This window comes from Numenius arquata, chromosome 7 (assembly GCF_964106895.1).
Source record: "Numenius arquata chromosome 7, bNumArq3.hap1.1, whole genome shotgun sequence".
Taxonomy (NCBI): Eukaryota; Metazoa; Chordata; class Aves; order Charadriiformes; family Scolopacidae; genus Numenius; species Numenius arquata.
Window position 1 is genome coordinate 27,315,628 of NC_133582.1, and position 14,545 is coordinate 27,330,172.

Sequence of the window (14,545 nt, forward strand, 5' to 3'; positions counted from 1 at the left end):
TTTTGAAGGATTTGGTTCTAAGTCCTGGCCAACGACTGGCTTAATTTCAGAAAGGTGTTAGTTACGCTCTTTTGCAGTTTAGCTAAACTGCAGTTTAGCAGCTTGTGTAGACCAGAGAATGGGTCATTGCCCTGTCTTTGATGCATTTACTCTCGTAATTCTTCTATGGGGTAAACGTCTGCTGTTAATTTCCTTTTTGCAAAACCTGAGGGATAAAGAGGTGGCAGGAGATTGTGGAGGAGCTGGGTTTTGCACCCAGACTTTGATAGCTGTGTATTTCCCAGGCTTTTGCAGATGTCCAGTAGTCTTTCCTTGGACAAAGCACCCATTTTTGTTATTAATAGTGTTGAGGAAACTTAGGCTGAGACAGGACTCGAGGAACTGGCACAATAATCCTAAATCCTGCCTGAGCAAACTAAGAAATGTCATTGTGGGAAAAATGTTATGAAAGCAATTACTCTACCTGCTCATTAAGTGTGTGTGTGTGGGAAGCTGGGGAGGGCAGTAGGGCTGGGTGTGACAGGAGGCTGCCAGAAGAGACATGCACGGCCAATGGCAGCAGAGAGGGGAAAAGCAGGTGCAGCCCTAAAGGCTGAGAGATGTGACTCTGGCACATCTGAGAGGGAGGCAACCTTAAAAGGAGTGAGAGAGGAGAGTTAAGATCAAGCAGCACTGGCAGCAATTCACCCCCAGGGCCAAGCACGAAGCAAAGAAGCAAAGGAGATGGGGGTGGCAAAGATGTTTCTTTCTCTGATCTGTCTGCCCCCTACCTTCCTCTCCCACCTCATACACTTACTGCATGTTACAAGGTGTAAACAAATGCAAGGTGTATTTAGGCTGGAAAATATATCTTTTTTTTATTTCCATCCTGAAATTTGGTTGGGTTTGATTCTTTTTTAAATAGCAACAAGGAATAAAAAGCCATGTTCAGGAACATTTGGCACAGCTTATATTTATTTTTTTTTTTTAATTTTTTTTACTTGTGGAAGACTCCTCCAAAGTAATAAAACCACAACTTCCTCAAGGGACTTTCATTAACACTCTTTTACCTTTACTGTACCACTTTATGATATCCTCTCCCCAGAATTTTCAGAATAATTTAGATCCCTGACCCAAAGCCAGTGGGAAGAGTCATATCAGCTTCAATGAATTAGGTCCTTAGAGTTCTTTGCACAGCTGCCAACTCACTAAAAAGGGTGTAATATGCAGGCTAATAAGCTACTTAAAAAACATAATATGAGCATAATTCTCCACTTCATTACATTGGTTTTACATGCCACTAAAGCCAATGGAGTTACACTGGTGGAAAACCAGGGTCACACAATGGAGGCTCACCCCCTATATTAGCCGTTTAAAACTGGTTTCAAGATCAGAGGCAGTTAGTCTTTATCGTATACTAATGTTGGGCCTGATCCAAAGCTCACTGTGCTCAACTGGAGTTGTTCCACCAGGCCCTAGGGATATATATGTCTATGTGCACAGATGTGTATGTCTCTGTGTCAATCTATCTGTGTAATTTATCTATTTTTACCATGCTCATTGCTGGAGTGACTAAGAGCCTGGGTGACTGAGGTTAAGCAATATGTAAAGTCCCCAAAGCCTTGATCTAATATATACTTGCTGATCCTGTAATATAAAAATAAATGTAGGTTAGTGTATGATCTGTGGGACATATACAGTCAAGCATGCAGAACACACAGAAAGAGCAGGGCTGTTTCCCATCCAGTTGGACAGGTTATGCCATTGGCAGGACATAGCAAGCTGCTGCCAAACAGGCATCACCCATTTTTTAATTCTCAGACTCTGTTTTTATATACTGCTGATGGATATCGGATGAATTGCTCATTGTAAATCAATAATACTTCATCTTCAGATTAATGAGGAACTAAAACTGTTTCTAATAAATGCTTAAATGCTTAGCATTTTTTAGAAACCAAGCCTTTTATGAGGAATCCATTTTTTTCTGTCAGGCAAGAATGGTATAAAAACATTTGGGATAACCTTGTAAATTGTTGAGAAGAATAAATGGACAGGCATGTACTGTAGCTCTTTGCTTTATAATTTCAACTGCATAGAACCTTGTGCATGCAACAGAATCATAACAGGCAGCACATAAGGTGCAGTATTTGTTTTGATGAAGATGAATGCCCTTCAGAAGAGCAATCATACTATTAACTAATAGTGCTGTACCATAGCTGTGATGTGATTGCTCTGCTTCAGACTGTGTCCTACTGAAAAAGATCTGGGGAAACTACAAAGGAGAAAAAGTTGTCATAGTGTGCCTCTTGGTAGTGTCTGAGCCTGAAGTTTCGCTCATGAAAAAAGAAAGGGTGTCAACTGATTGGGATTTTTTTTTGTCGTTTTGTATTTAGGAATTCTTTCTGTGAAGTAATGAAAGATGAGTGTGAGAGATGGAAAATGAATGGGGCAGAAACAATTCATTTTTATAAAGAACAAATGTTTTATCCTCCAGAGGATCTATGTGAAGTGAAACTGTATGTCAGGAGTAGCAAAGCAATGCAGTGGTTGGTAAACTGCAAACCTTTGCTGTTCATCAAACAAAGAAAAGCAGTCAAATGTTCCTAGAATTTCCTCTTTACTGTGTGAGGAATGAAAATAGCCAAAAATAATGTGGTGGGTGAACTGTATACACCGGGCAATAAACTAAACTTCCTGTCTCTAACAAAAGCCTTCTCTTTATAAAGTGCCAGCACTTTTAACTGCAAAACATTGGTATCCAATTCTCCTTTAGTTATTTAAGAATGTCTTCTGAGGAGTTTGTAGTTTGGCATTTCATTTTTTTTGATTTTTTTTTTAGACACATAAACTGCTGATAGATGAAGAGCATAAGCTGTACTGTTTGGAGCCCTGGATTCCAAACGTTTCGGAGAGCAAACCATTGTCAACCTCTGATCCATCTTGCAGACCCCCCTGCACAACTGCATAGAAATGAATTTATACGTTTTACTCTTTCATGAGTTTTTGTGGGCTGATTAAAGACTTACTCAAGCACTAGTATTTCATAATTCGAGCTGTTCAGCTTGGAGGTTCTTTTCCCCCTTCCTGTTCATGCTATTCTTTCACATCTTTCTGTCAATCTTGCAAACAATGTTTAGCTACTAATGGATTCTAGTGTCTCCTACTGGAAAAAAAACATTAGATCTCTTCCATCAGTTGCTTGTCAGCTGACAGGGCTATATCCTCTACCTGAATGGTAGATTGAGCTTTTTCCTGAAGAAAATTAGAATTTACTCTCTTTCAGGGTTGTAGATTTGTATACTCATGGTTGCAGTTTCCCCTCAAATGGTTATCCTGTTTCCCTGAAATAGCATGGGAGACAGATGTATACTACCGAAGTCCATCTGTTTAAGTAATGTTCCAAAAAATTTAGTCCATCATCTCACAGTGATGGTTTTGGAGTTGCTGATACCTGTTTTCTGTGGGCAGCACCAAATTTACCTATTTTTGTCAGGACAGCAGCAGAGGTGATAAGGACTTCTGGTTGTGTGGAATCCAAGGGGCAATCTTGATTTACACAGGCCTATCTTGGATACACATGAACTTCACCTGTGGAGCTTTGGTTCACCACCTTGAAGAGATGCACTGAGCTGAATTAAACCCTAGACTGGCAAACAAAGAGTTGTCAGGAGCCACTGGGGAGGGGCAGAAGGGCTCAGTCAGTGGAGAGTGGCAACACCTGGAGTGGCTAACAGTTTAAATAGGCACACCTGCAACAGAGCTGGCTTTTCTCTCCTGGAAAAGTGTCCTTGGAGCTGTTCCTCTGACAGAAGGTTTGGGTTGTATTTCAGGAACAAGTTTGGTGCAGAAAAGAGGCCTGTTCTGGGTTAGTAGTCTTCAGCTTGATATTTTATTGAAGAACTAAGTTGGTTTTAGATGCATCTGTGTGAGGCTACAGTTTCCATGGCTGGTATACATGGAAAACATTTTGTAGTTTCACCGACCTGTGGGGGAGAGAAATAACAAGCATGCAGGTATTGCGTCTGGATTTGTTGAGGATTAATTATTTTGTGGGTTTGTGTGGTGTTTGTTTGATTTTTCCTCCTGTGGTTTGCACTTAAGTTGATACCTGGAAGTTGTAGGGTTATGGGTTATGTGCTGGCCAGAGTGCTGGATTGCAAAAAGGCAGACTAGGGTAGACCTGGGGCAGTGGCTATCAGCAGGCTGAGATCAGCTTGGTCTCTAACTGGAAAGAATTGGTCTTCTGTAAATTCTCCAAAGCTTAGGTTGCTCACAGTACAGCTGCTGGGCTTGGGCTGACCTTCTGGAGTCAGGGACTGCTTGTGTCCTTGACTTTTTAATGGGATCTGCGCTCTCCTTAGAGTGATCTTGTGAGCATTATGAGCAGATCTGCAAAGAATTTATATATATGTTGGTGAGGCCAAAGTGTTGCTACATGCCTGTGCTAGTGCAGTGTACTAGATGGCTCCCACTAAATAGTCTTGATAAGAATACTGAAGTGTTAACAGGCTTTTTGTTCACTTTAAAGGAGGTACTGGGGTGTTGTTGCAAAAGGGTGCAACAAGTGATTAATGAGTCTTAATTCCCATATGCTCCAGGAAAGAAACTGTGTGAAGAAGAGCATGCTGCCCTGTTGTATTTGTCTAACTTGCTCACCTTTACTTCTTTTTAGTTATTATCCTTTTTTTTTATTTCTCTGTAGCTGTCATGTGGAGGGAAGATTCCCCTCTGTTCCATCATCTGTGTCTGTGAAGGATTTATAGAGGTTTCAACATGGGATTATCATCCCTTTAAGTGGAGGGGACTCAGAAACGTGTTTCGTTTCCTGTATTTGAGATGAAGCATGAGGGTAGAAAACCACTGGGACCTGCTGCCCATCTCAGAGGCAAGAACATGCCAACATGTTATTTCTGCAAGAGGCAGCAGGTCCAACTGAGTTTGGAGCTGATGGAAGTACGAGCATTCTCCTGAACCACTAATTCCTCTCAGATGTCCTTGGGTTTGCTGTCTAAAATAGTGATGTCTGCTTGGGTCTAAGGGGGTGCAAGGCTTCGTGTGTCTTGCAGGCCTACCCCAGTCAATTCACTAGGTTTGGTACCCTCAGTGATGCAATGACCCAAATGAGGGTGCTGCAGGCTTTTTGCCGGCTTGTGAGTCTGGGTGTTTCGTTTGTGTGCTGTGTCCATCCTCTGAGTGCTGCACCCTGAGTCACTGGGTGTGCTTGTAGTGGGGAGAAGGCAGGGTGCTTGGGGCACTGGGGAAGCAGCATCTCCTGCCCTCGGCTTTGCTGGGAGTGGAGCAGTTGTTTGCTTCCTTCTATCTGTGAAGTCCAGTGCTTTGAAATTGTGCTGAGGGCGTGCGCAGTGGCAGACCAAAGAAGGAACACTTGACTTCCTATGCAACTGTGCTTCTCCAGACTCTGTACAAGGGACCTGATTTTTGACCTCCCATACACCCACGTTAGTTAACACTGGTGAGAGTTGCTCTTTACTTACACATGCAAGACCAGGTTCAGTTGCAATCTCTTGGTTTAACAGCAAGGATATCCAGCAACATTCCTGCTCGACTGAAATCTTTGGAGAGATTCATGTGTTTGGCTCAGCATGCCTTGACGTTAATCTGCTGTTGGAATATCTATGGGAAAGAACAGCCAAGTGACTGAAGAATATAAGAAATCTTAGTTTGTCTGGCACAGACTAGCCTGCCACCATAAAAGATGAAAACACAAGAGAGGAGGTAGGAGGAGTCCACTCGGCTGTTTCAGTTTTCAGCATGCAGTCTGGGCTGGTTTCCTTTCGATTATCAGGGAAAGCTAAGAAAAGTAAAATAATGTTGCTACTCTGTGAAACATACCCTTTAAAACAAGCTAGGTCAACAAATCAACTTGTGGGTCAGCTGTGATGGGAGTTAATGTGTGTAGTAATGATAAAGAGATGGCATCAATATAATTTCAAAGTGTTTCATATTTAAATGTGGCTCCAAGTTTGTTGTGCATAACAGGACAAATATAACTAAGGTGGGGCTGAGCACAAGAGCTGGATTCCAGCCTGTTTTAGGAAGCCAAAATAAACACTTAAACAAACGCAACATTTCACATGGACTTTTGTGCTAATTATCTACAGTTTAAAAGGGAGGAGAGGAGACAGTGAAATATCCAGAAAGCATACTGATGAGACTACTACTAGGGGCTTTATCCTGATCCTGATCTTGCTGTGTAAATCATGTCTGAATCTTTAGAAGCTCTGGATGAGGGTTGCCTGGCCTTTCTCACCGGGCTATATGAGGGTAGACTTGAATATTTAAAAAGTGAAAGACCAGAAGTCATTGAGTGGATGCTGAAGTGAGGATCTGCTTGTCAGGCTTCTCTCTGCTGGTTGCTCTGCTGTGTGATTTAGAGCAGGTCTGTCTCGGTTTTCCGCTTGCCCTTTGTCCAGAGGCTGCCAGTTCTGTACTATTTATTTGCCTCGTGGCACTGTGGGCATAGTCTCTTCAAATTCACTCCACATGTTTTATCCCTCCCTCTCTATTACTTAGCTTATCTTTTTCCAACTCTACATATTCTACTTTCGTATAATGAGCTCTGTCTGTGTGTCCAGGCTTGGCATTCTTGTTTGCTTACACTGTAAACTCTTTGGAGCAGGTTGGTTTACCCACTGCCATTGTTTTATCCTTTGTAATAATAAGAGATGATTGTTACCTCAAATAGATATTTTTTTTTTTAAATAAACCACTATAGTGAAAACCCGTACTTTACTGTAGTTGATGACAGCACTTAAAGGTTTAGGGTTTGCATCTCAGAAGCTTTTATAATGCCTCATGCAGCAGGGCTCTGGTTGTCTTTGGAGTCTCAAGGTGCTACTGTTATACTACTAATAAAGTGCTTATAAAACAGAAATGTTTAAAGCTACTTTCTGTTCTTGGTGTGTTGTCTCTTAAAAAAACCAACCAACCCTTTCTGTTTCTGCTTGTTTTTTGTGGCAGTAAAAGCTCAGTGATGTGTGTTAAGCTCTGTAGAGACACTTTAATTACTGTACATCTGAATGGCTGTCACATTAGGAGTTAAAGATCTCTATTTCAAGGAAAGAAGCATTTTTATGTTTCTAATATAAATGAGTACGCTTCAGCCTTTTTACAAAATTCAAACTGCATGGAAGGGTATTTTATAATAGACTAAGAAGGCAATATAAAATTAAGTAAAGCTGGGTCTGGTGCCTAAAAATATTTGGCAGAATTCCCTGGAAAGCCACATTTGAACATTTTTAATATATATTACAAGGCAGACAAGAATAATTATCTTCTCTTGAAGTTCCCCAAGTGAGAGAAGTGTATTGTAATGCCCTTTGAAAGAAAATAATATAAGTTGCCAAATGATTATGTTGTGGAATTCTTCCCCACCCCCCTGTCTCTTTCACTCATCTGACTGAATGCAAGAGAGGAAGAATATGATACAAATGAAGCTGCTGTTCTTACATTCCTTTTTAAAAGCCAAGACTTAGCACCTTTAAGTAAGTGTACCTAATTATAATTGAGTTATTTCCACCCACCCACCCCCCTTCTACATGCAGTATTCAAAACCAGGGATGTAAAAGCCTTTCTAATTTGCCTCTTTAGCCACTATTAAAAGGAATGGCATAGTCTTAGCAGTAGGAGATAAAACAGAATTAAGCGAACCTGTAGAAACCATTGGTATTTTAAAGGGATCTTAGTAAATGTCCCTCAAAAATCAAGTTGTCCGCATGAAAATCCCTGTAGTGAAAGACAAAGGGAAAGACATATCTTTAAATGAGAAAGAGAACTTTCTTAAAACATGGAGATCCTTTCAGAATCAGTAGAAAGACTTCTTAGTGCCAGGTATCATGGCTTTTATTTTCTTTTCAGTCTTCCTGTGCCTGTTAATAGATAGTTACAAGGAAGGGCAGTTTTGCCACTGTCTTTCTGTGGAGCTTTTCTTGTCCATCATAATCTGGTGATGAGGAGGTAAAGGTAACCAGAGTAATTGCTCCAAAACATGATTCTCGGGAACTGAGTAAGATGCATACTTCACAGGTAATTTTCAGTGGTGATGAGGAAAACCTGAGTCCTGATACTGAATTCCTAAAGGGAAAGAGGCATGGGCTCATGAAATCAACATGGGGATAGAGGGGCTGAGGGAAAAGTCAAATTCTCTCCTGTTATAGGCTGGAATTGCTATTTCTTGGATAAGAAAAGTTCCTTCTGATTTACACCAGCCAAGAAAGGTCCTGCAGGGTCTTGAGAGAGCTGCAGATATGTGATCCTGCAAGTGAAGAAAGAAAACTAGGAATATATGGAGGGGCAGTGAGAGATATTTTGGCAGCAGGATTAAAAGTCAGAAACAGGGTGGGAGGCAAAGCTGTGATGGGAGTGCTGAGGCTGAGCAATCCTACCCTGGGAAATCTGTCTGACTGAGGGGCTGCAAGCTGCTTTCTTAATTATTTATTTTTTCAGACTAAAGGATGGGAAGTTAGACTCTCTTATTTCAAGGGGGAGGTGGGAAGGCTGAAGGAGAACTGTGTTTATTTGATTTAGTGGAATCTTTCATATGAAATATACATGCACGTGCTTTGTGTACATCTGTTTCAATAAAGACCAATTAACCGGGTGTTCAGGAGAGATTGTTTATATCTCTTGATCTTCCAAATAAGTGTCCTCATGCCTGGCCTGTTGCATTGAGATAGGGTACTTTGGCAACATCTGCAAAATTAACTTTTAGAAATGTTCTAATTTAATCTGGATGGGACCAGTAAAACTGTGGTTTAGTTTTATGGGTAACAAATTGATCCTTGGAATACTTCTCTGCTGCAGTCAAGCATGGTGCTGGGAGTGTGTAACTCTATCTCCCTCTGGCACTGATGACAGTGTTCCTGAAGCAGCACGGAGCGCAGCACAGCCTAATCACCATATATTTATTCTCCTTCTTGGAAAGGTTTTGCAGTTGATATCAAACTCAGTTTTGCAGCTATAGTTCAGCATGTGCTGTGGTTGTATTCTGAGGGCATATTAGCGATATCATCTGTTAATGTTTTGTCTGGGATGTTGGCTAAGGCTTGTCATTCTTGGTTATATGACAGGACTAACTGTCCTTATGCAAATCACTGTGATTTATGTTGTACATGGCATTAGAGGTACTGCAACTGAATGTTGTTAATTGCTATTATGGACTCGTCTCCACAAGCTTTTAGTGAATTGATTCCTGTAGGCTGCTGGTAGCAGGGAAGGTAAGGGTTGATGCACTGTGGTTGAGAGGGAAGTCTTGGTGGTGATGACAGCTTCATTCTTTTCTCTTCCTTTACTCTTCTGTTCTGTTGGTAGAGTGCAGTGTATTGGAATAGATCTAAAGACACTTTGCAGTTCCTAAATGTTAGGCACACCTCAGAGAGGCCAAAATGCAGTGCAGGAGAGTCCAGTCTGTCAGGTGACTGGGCCGTGCAGAGAATTGGAGGAGGAGGTGGTGCTTTCATCCTCTTTACTTTGGAAGGTAAAGCAGTTGGGTACTTTCCACCTATGCAGAGTCCACCACGTATAACTTGTATATGTCTCTCTGCTCCCAACTTTTATTGGCTTAAAGAAGAGAGATTTTGCTGCCAGCTGAGAGTGCAGCAGCTCAGCTGCCTTAGCGGTGCCACTACGTCGGCTATTGTACATTTTTCAAGTCCATTTTTTTTAATGTGACAGATCAGAGCTTGAAAAACAGGACGTTTTGGAACAAAAACTAGATGAAAACAAGCTACACTGAAAGTGAAAAAAACATATCATTTTACTGCTGATTGAAAATTAGGACCAGATGAAGCCTCTGAAACCCTGGGCATTTAATTTACTGGAGTCGGTCACTTCTCTGTGAAACCAGCATTGTCTGCATTCTCTGCACATAAGTGATATCTTTGTTTGTTTGTATTTGACATAATTGGTTGAAGAGAATAATGAGATGGATTGGTTTGGTTTTCTTGTTTGCATAAACTTTACATACAAGTGATTTACTTAGCAAGCCACTATGATAGGGTGTCTGTAGTTCACATGGCCAAGAAATTCTGTAGAACAAAGCTGTCTAATGAAATGTTGCTCTGAATCTGGAGATGAGCTTTCTAAATAAACAGGTTAATGCAGCTCAGCAAAGCTTTTTCTTGTTGTTGTTGTTTTCCCTCCATTTGCATGCATATGAGTTTTATCAGTCATATCCAGAAAAAAAAAGTTCCTTTGCAATCTAGCCTACTTGTTCTGTTTCTGTGAAGTAAACACACCTTTTCCTAGGGACTCCTTGCCCAAGAATTTCATTGTGTGGTACTTCCTGACTCAGCACCTTTTTAGTTTGTGGTCATAGACATATACATATCTCTGTTTATTTGGTTGTCAGTCTAGAAGATGACAGGATTATAATGGACTCCACACAGCTAAATGTCATTGTCCTTTGAAAATGAATTATTCTTTGATTATTTTTTTTTTCAGGCTGACAAAGCAGTTGTCCAGGTATCCAACTGAACTACTTTTTTTTTTGTACTGTTTTCAGATCTGCTTCTACCTGGAAAATTTGGCTTACAGTCTGAATACCTGTGACTTACGAGAATTAATCATGGTCAAACATCAGGTAAGAAGACAACCTCCCTCCATATTTGAATTTGTTTATAGGATTTTATATGGAACATATTTTGAGACGAGTTTTTGGTGGTGGTCTTTTACAGGAATTAGGTCAAGCCATTTTAAAAACATACCTACAACATGCCTTCATGAGGATGTCATGCACTTAAAGGCAAACAAAAAACCCCTCATGCATGTAACCAGTAATAAGAAATGGAAGCACACTTAGCTATAGAGGAAATGGGATTTCAGTGCAATGGTTAATATAGTCTCCTAAAAAAACCCAACCCTTCTGAATCAATACTTTTTTTTAACTCTTGCCAAACATGTTTCAGTAAAAATACTGATTCAGAAGTGCTGAAACTTTTTATTCAGATAAAGCAATTTTGCTTTGTGTAGTGCACCTAAAAGGCAAAGCCTAAGTTTGCTTTGACATATTGGAAAAATAACTTGAAAGAAGTCAGGACGATACTGCTGAAACAAGACATTTGGACTTTTTGATATTAAACATTGTCAAAACAGATACCTCCCACCCCAAAAGAGTAAAGCTTTTTTCTGGAGAGCAATTTCTTGCTGAGACATTTGATGAGTGTTAATAGCAACTGTTCAGTTCCAGCCTGGTCTGTTGTCAAGTTCTTGCCAAGTTGGTTGTAATACCAATTGTAATAATGAACTATGGTGGTGTTCTCCAGCCTTGGGAACAGAATGCTGGCCAGGCTCCTAGGACTGAGGAGCTCATGTGTCGCTGGGTAACTTCTTCCTTCACTCTAGTCTGAACAGTGTGCAGTGTTGCTGATAGGACCTAGAATAAGTCACCTATAGAGGGAGAAGAACAGATCCAAAAAATAAAAAAACACCACAAAGATGTAGAGAGAAGAATAAATGATATTTAGGGAGGAGCATGAGAGAGATCCCCTCTGCCACTGAACAAGCATAAGATAAACGCTTTCTCAGTACAGTTACTGTTACTTGTGAGCCCTGCCAGTGTATACTTTCTGCACTTGTACACAATATGTTGGTATTTACACTGGGCTAAATAGATATGATTAGCAGTATATGTAACAGATTGGGTACATGGTCATGGACTCTGTGTGGAGCTCTCCAAACATGCAGATGTGTAGGTGTTTGGGTGCTGAGCCGCTGGTACCAAGGAAAGTCATAGCTGTCCTCTGGAGTAAGTAGATGAGGAAGAGGGTGATGCACCCCTGGCAGGTGTCCAGGCTGCAAAGGTACAGTGAGAGCTCTCCAGCTTTCCTGCTGATACAGTGTGAGCAAATTGCACTTGCAGGAGAAAGTTAAGCTGACTCAGAGTGCTTGTGTGTGCTTAACACTTTTAAATAGAAAAGCTTGAGAACTGTTTTCTTTTGACTTTGTTCTGGGTAAGTTTAATGTGGTCCTCTGTAAAGAAAACAAAATCTGGAAACCCAAATCTCCAGGAGACTCTGCTATATTAGATAATTTGAAAATCTGTAATGATCACACACATAGATCTGAGAGATCTCAGGCACGCAGCTGTAGTTTCACAGCACTGGCTGCATTTGCCATCTGTCTCGAAGCAAGCAGATTTTGGCTGGGTGTTCTGCTTCATATAGCTGAGTGTTACTCATTTCGCTCCTCGTCACCTACAGACTGGGCTTTCCAAGAAGATTAATGGAACCTGAGAGAAACAACCCTTTCCCTTTCTGAAGAAAGCAGTATAATGTCATGTCAATTATATTAACTCAGATCAAGTTGGTGACGTTTTGATGTTTGCTGTTTCTTTTCTGGGCTGAAACACCCATTCAGTCTGAAAATGCAGAGAGGTGCTTCTGTTCAGTAGCATTAGAATTGCTTGTTTTAACCCCAAACCTATGCAAATTTCTCACTGGTGAAAAGGCAGAAAAGCTGTGTTGGTGTTCTGCTGGCTAGTGTGGCACTCCTAGAATCCCATTAAACTGTCAGGAAAAAAATTGGCTAATCACTGTGAATATCTCCTCAGTCTCCTCTTTGCCAGTGGGTAAAAGGAATGTATATTGATTTGGGAAACAGAAGAAACTTTTGGTTTTCATTATAGCCTGTAAACATCTTGGGTTGAAAGCCTCAAGAGTGCTATCGTGTCCTACCACGTACATGTACTCTACCAGGCGAGTTTTGAAATAGAGGTTTTTACAATGACTGTGTTTACAGTATTCAGTGAAATCAGGGATGACTGGGCAACAGGATGCCAACCCTCCCTTCTGGGTTAAATTGTGTGGATGGAGTTTGAAGTCGAGAGGTGTTTATTAATTGTGCTTACCTTCTTCATTACTATGGCATCAGTAGAAAAGTGGAGCTTCTCATAATCTTGCTTTTTGTTTACAGCAGTGGTATTGAATCAGTCCCTAAATATTAATATGGGACTAATTAACTATTAGTAAGAGGCTCATCCTTACAAACTGCTGGCTAGGAAAATGATGAGGTAATTAAGGTGTACATTTATTTGATTTTTTTACTGATTTTGGGTCAATTATAAAGGGGAAAGATGTATGTGGAGGGGATCTTGTGCTTATCACCAGGTTTTGAATGAGCTGAAAGCTCTGTAAAGTAGTCATACTTAATCTCTGCTCCTCCTTTAAGAGTAGAGGATATAATCTTTCTTCTGTAAGGGGTTCATTATTTTAAAGGATAACTTGCCTGTAAGTTGGAAAAAAAAACTTAAAACGTTAGTAAAGCAAAAATGCAAGCAGTGTGACATTTGATCTGTAGAAAATGAAAACTTAATTTATTTTCAAGCTGCTGACTTGACACTTCTATTTTTCAGTGATTCTTCTATTTTTGAAGAAATAAGTACAGAAATTGAAACTGGTATTTCTGGGGGAAACATATATTTACAACCTATTTTTTTCAGAGGGAGAACATTTCTGTGAACAGAATTCTGCTGTTCTTAAAAGACTACCTTCATGGTGAAAACAGCTTTCATAGCAGTACAGATAAGACTTGTGTGCTGTGACTTGGTTCCTACAATTTCCAGTTTACATATATTGCCATGCTGCTCTTCCCACAGGAATTTTTCTATAGTTTACTTTTCATTTTTATCTCTTTGCTCATGGTGATAATTTTTTATTAAAATGCTCACAGCAACAGAGCAATTCTCAGTAATTTCCAAGTTGCTTTGGCTTTGTTAGTGAGTAATCTGGTGCAGTAGGAATGTATCAGTAGATCAAAGCAGCCAGTGCTGAGCCCCTGAGTCTCTGTTGTGTGTGTATTGGGCTGAGTCGGGGGATATGCTTTAGACGGAATATATCCCCATGCCTGTGGTCCAAAACTTTGGAGAGAAGGAGCCTAGCTTGTACGCCATACTAAGGCAAGCCCGGATGTGATCACTGGGGACAGTTGGTGGATTTGCTTCAAAATTGCACTGTTGCTTTGAACACAAATGCTGAAATGGATGCAGTCTTTGCACTGTTGCTTTGAACACAAATGCTGAAATGGATGCAGTCTTTGATTCTCGGTCTATGGTGCATAGACCAAAGCCTAGTGGTGGATATAATGTTCTGTATATTCCGGAAACCAGACTATAGCTAACTAATAATCATCTTGGGTTTACTGGTCTGTGTGTATCAAATACTTCCTGTAATAATCTAAAAGGAAATCCATCCTTGCTTGTCAGAGACAGGGAACTCCGTCAATGGAGCACTACAGTGGCACTGTAGATGTTACCTAAAGCTCGGTGGGATGTCTTCGATTAGGCATGCTGGGCCATGTTTCCAGTTAGCTGGGAGACAATCAAACCAGCTCTTTTCCTGTGGGTTTTAAAAACCTATAATTGCAATTCCTAAAAGCCACAATTGCTGGCGCTTCACTGTGCAGACCCACAAGGTGTGTCTCCCCTGTACAGGGAACCTAAACAACCAACACACGGGTCCGTTTGTGCCAGTAGCAAGTGATTCCACAGCAGAGCTCTCCCTGTGTTATGCTCTCTGTGCCTGGCTCTGCCGGTGTGTGACTGGGGACACCC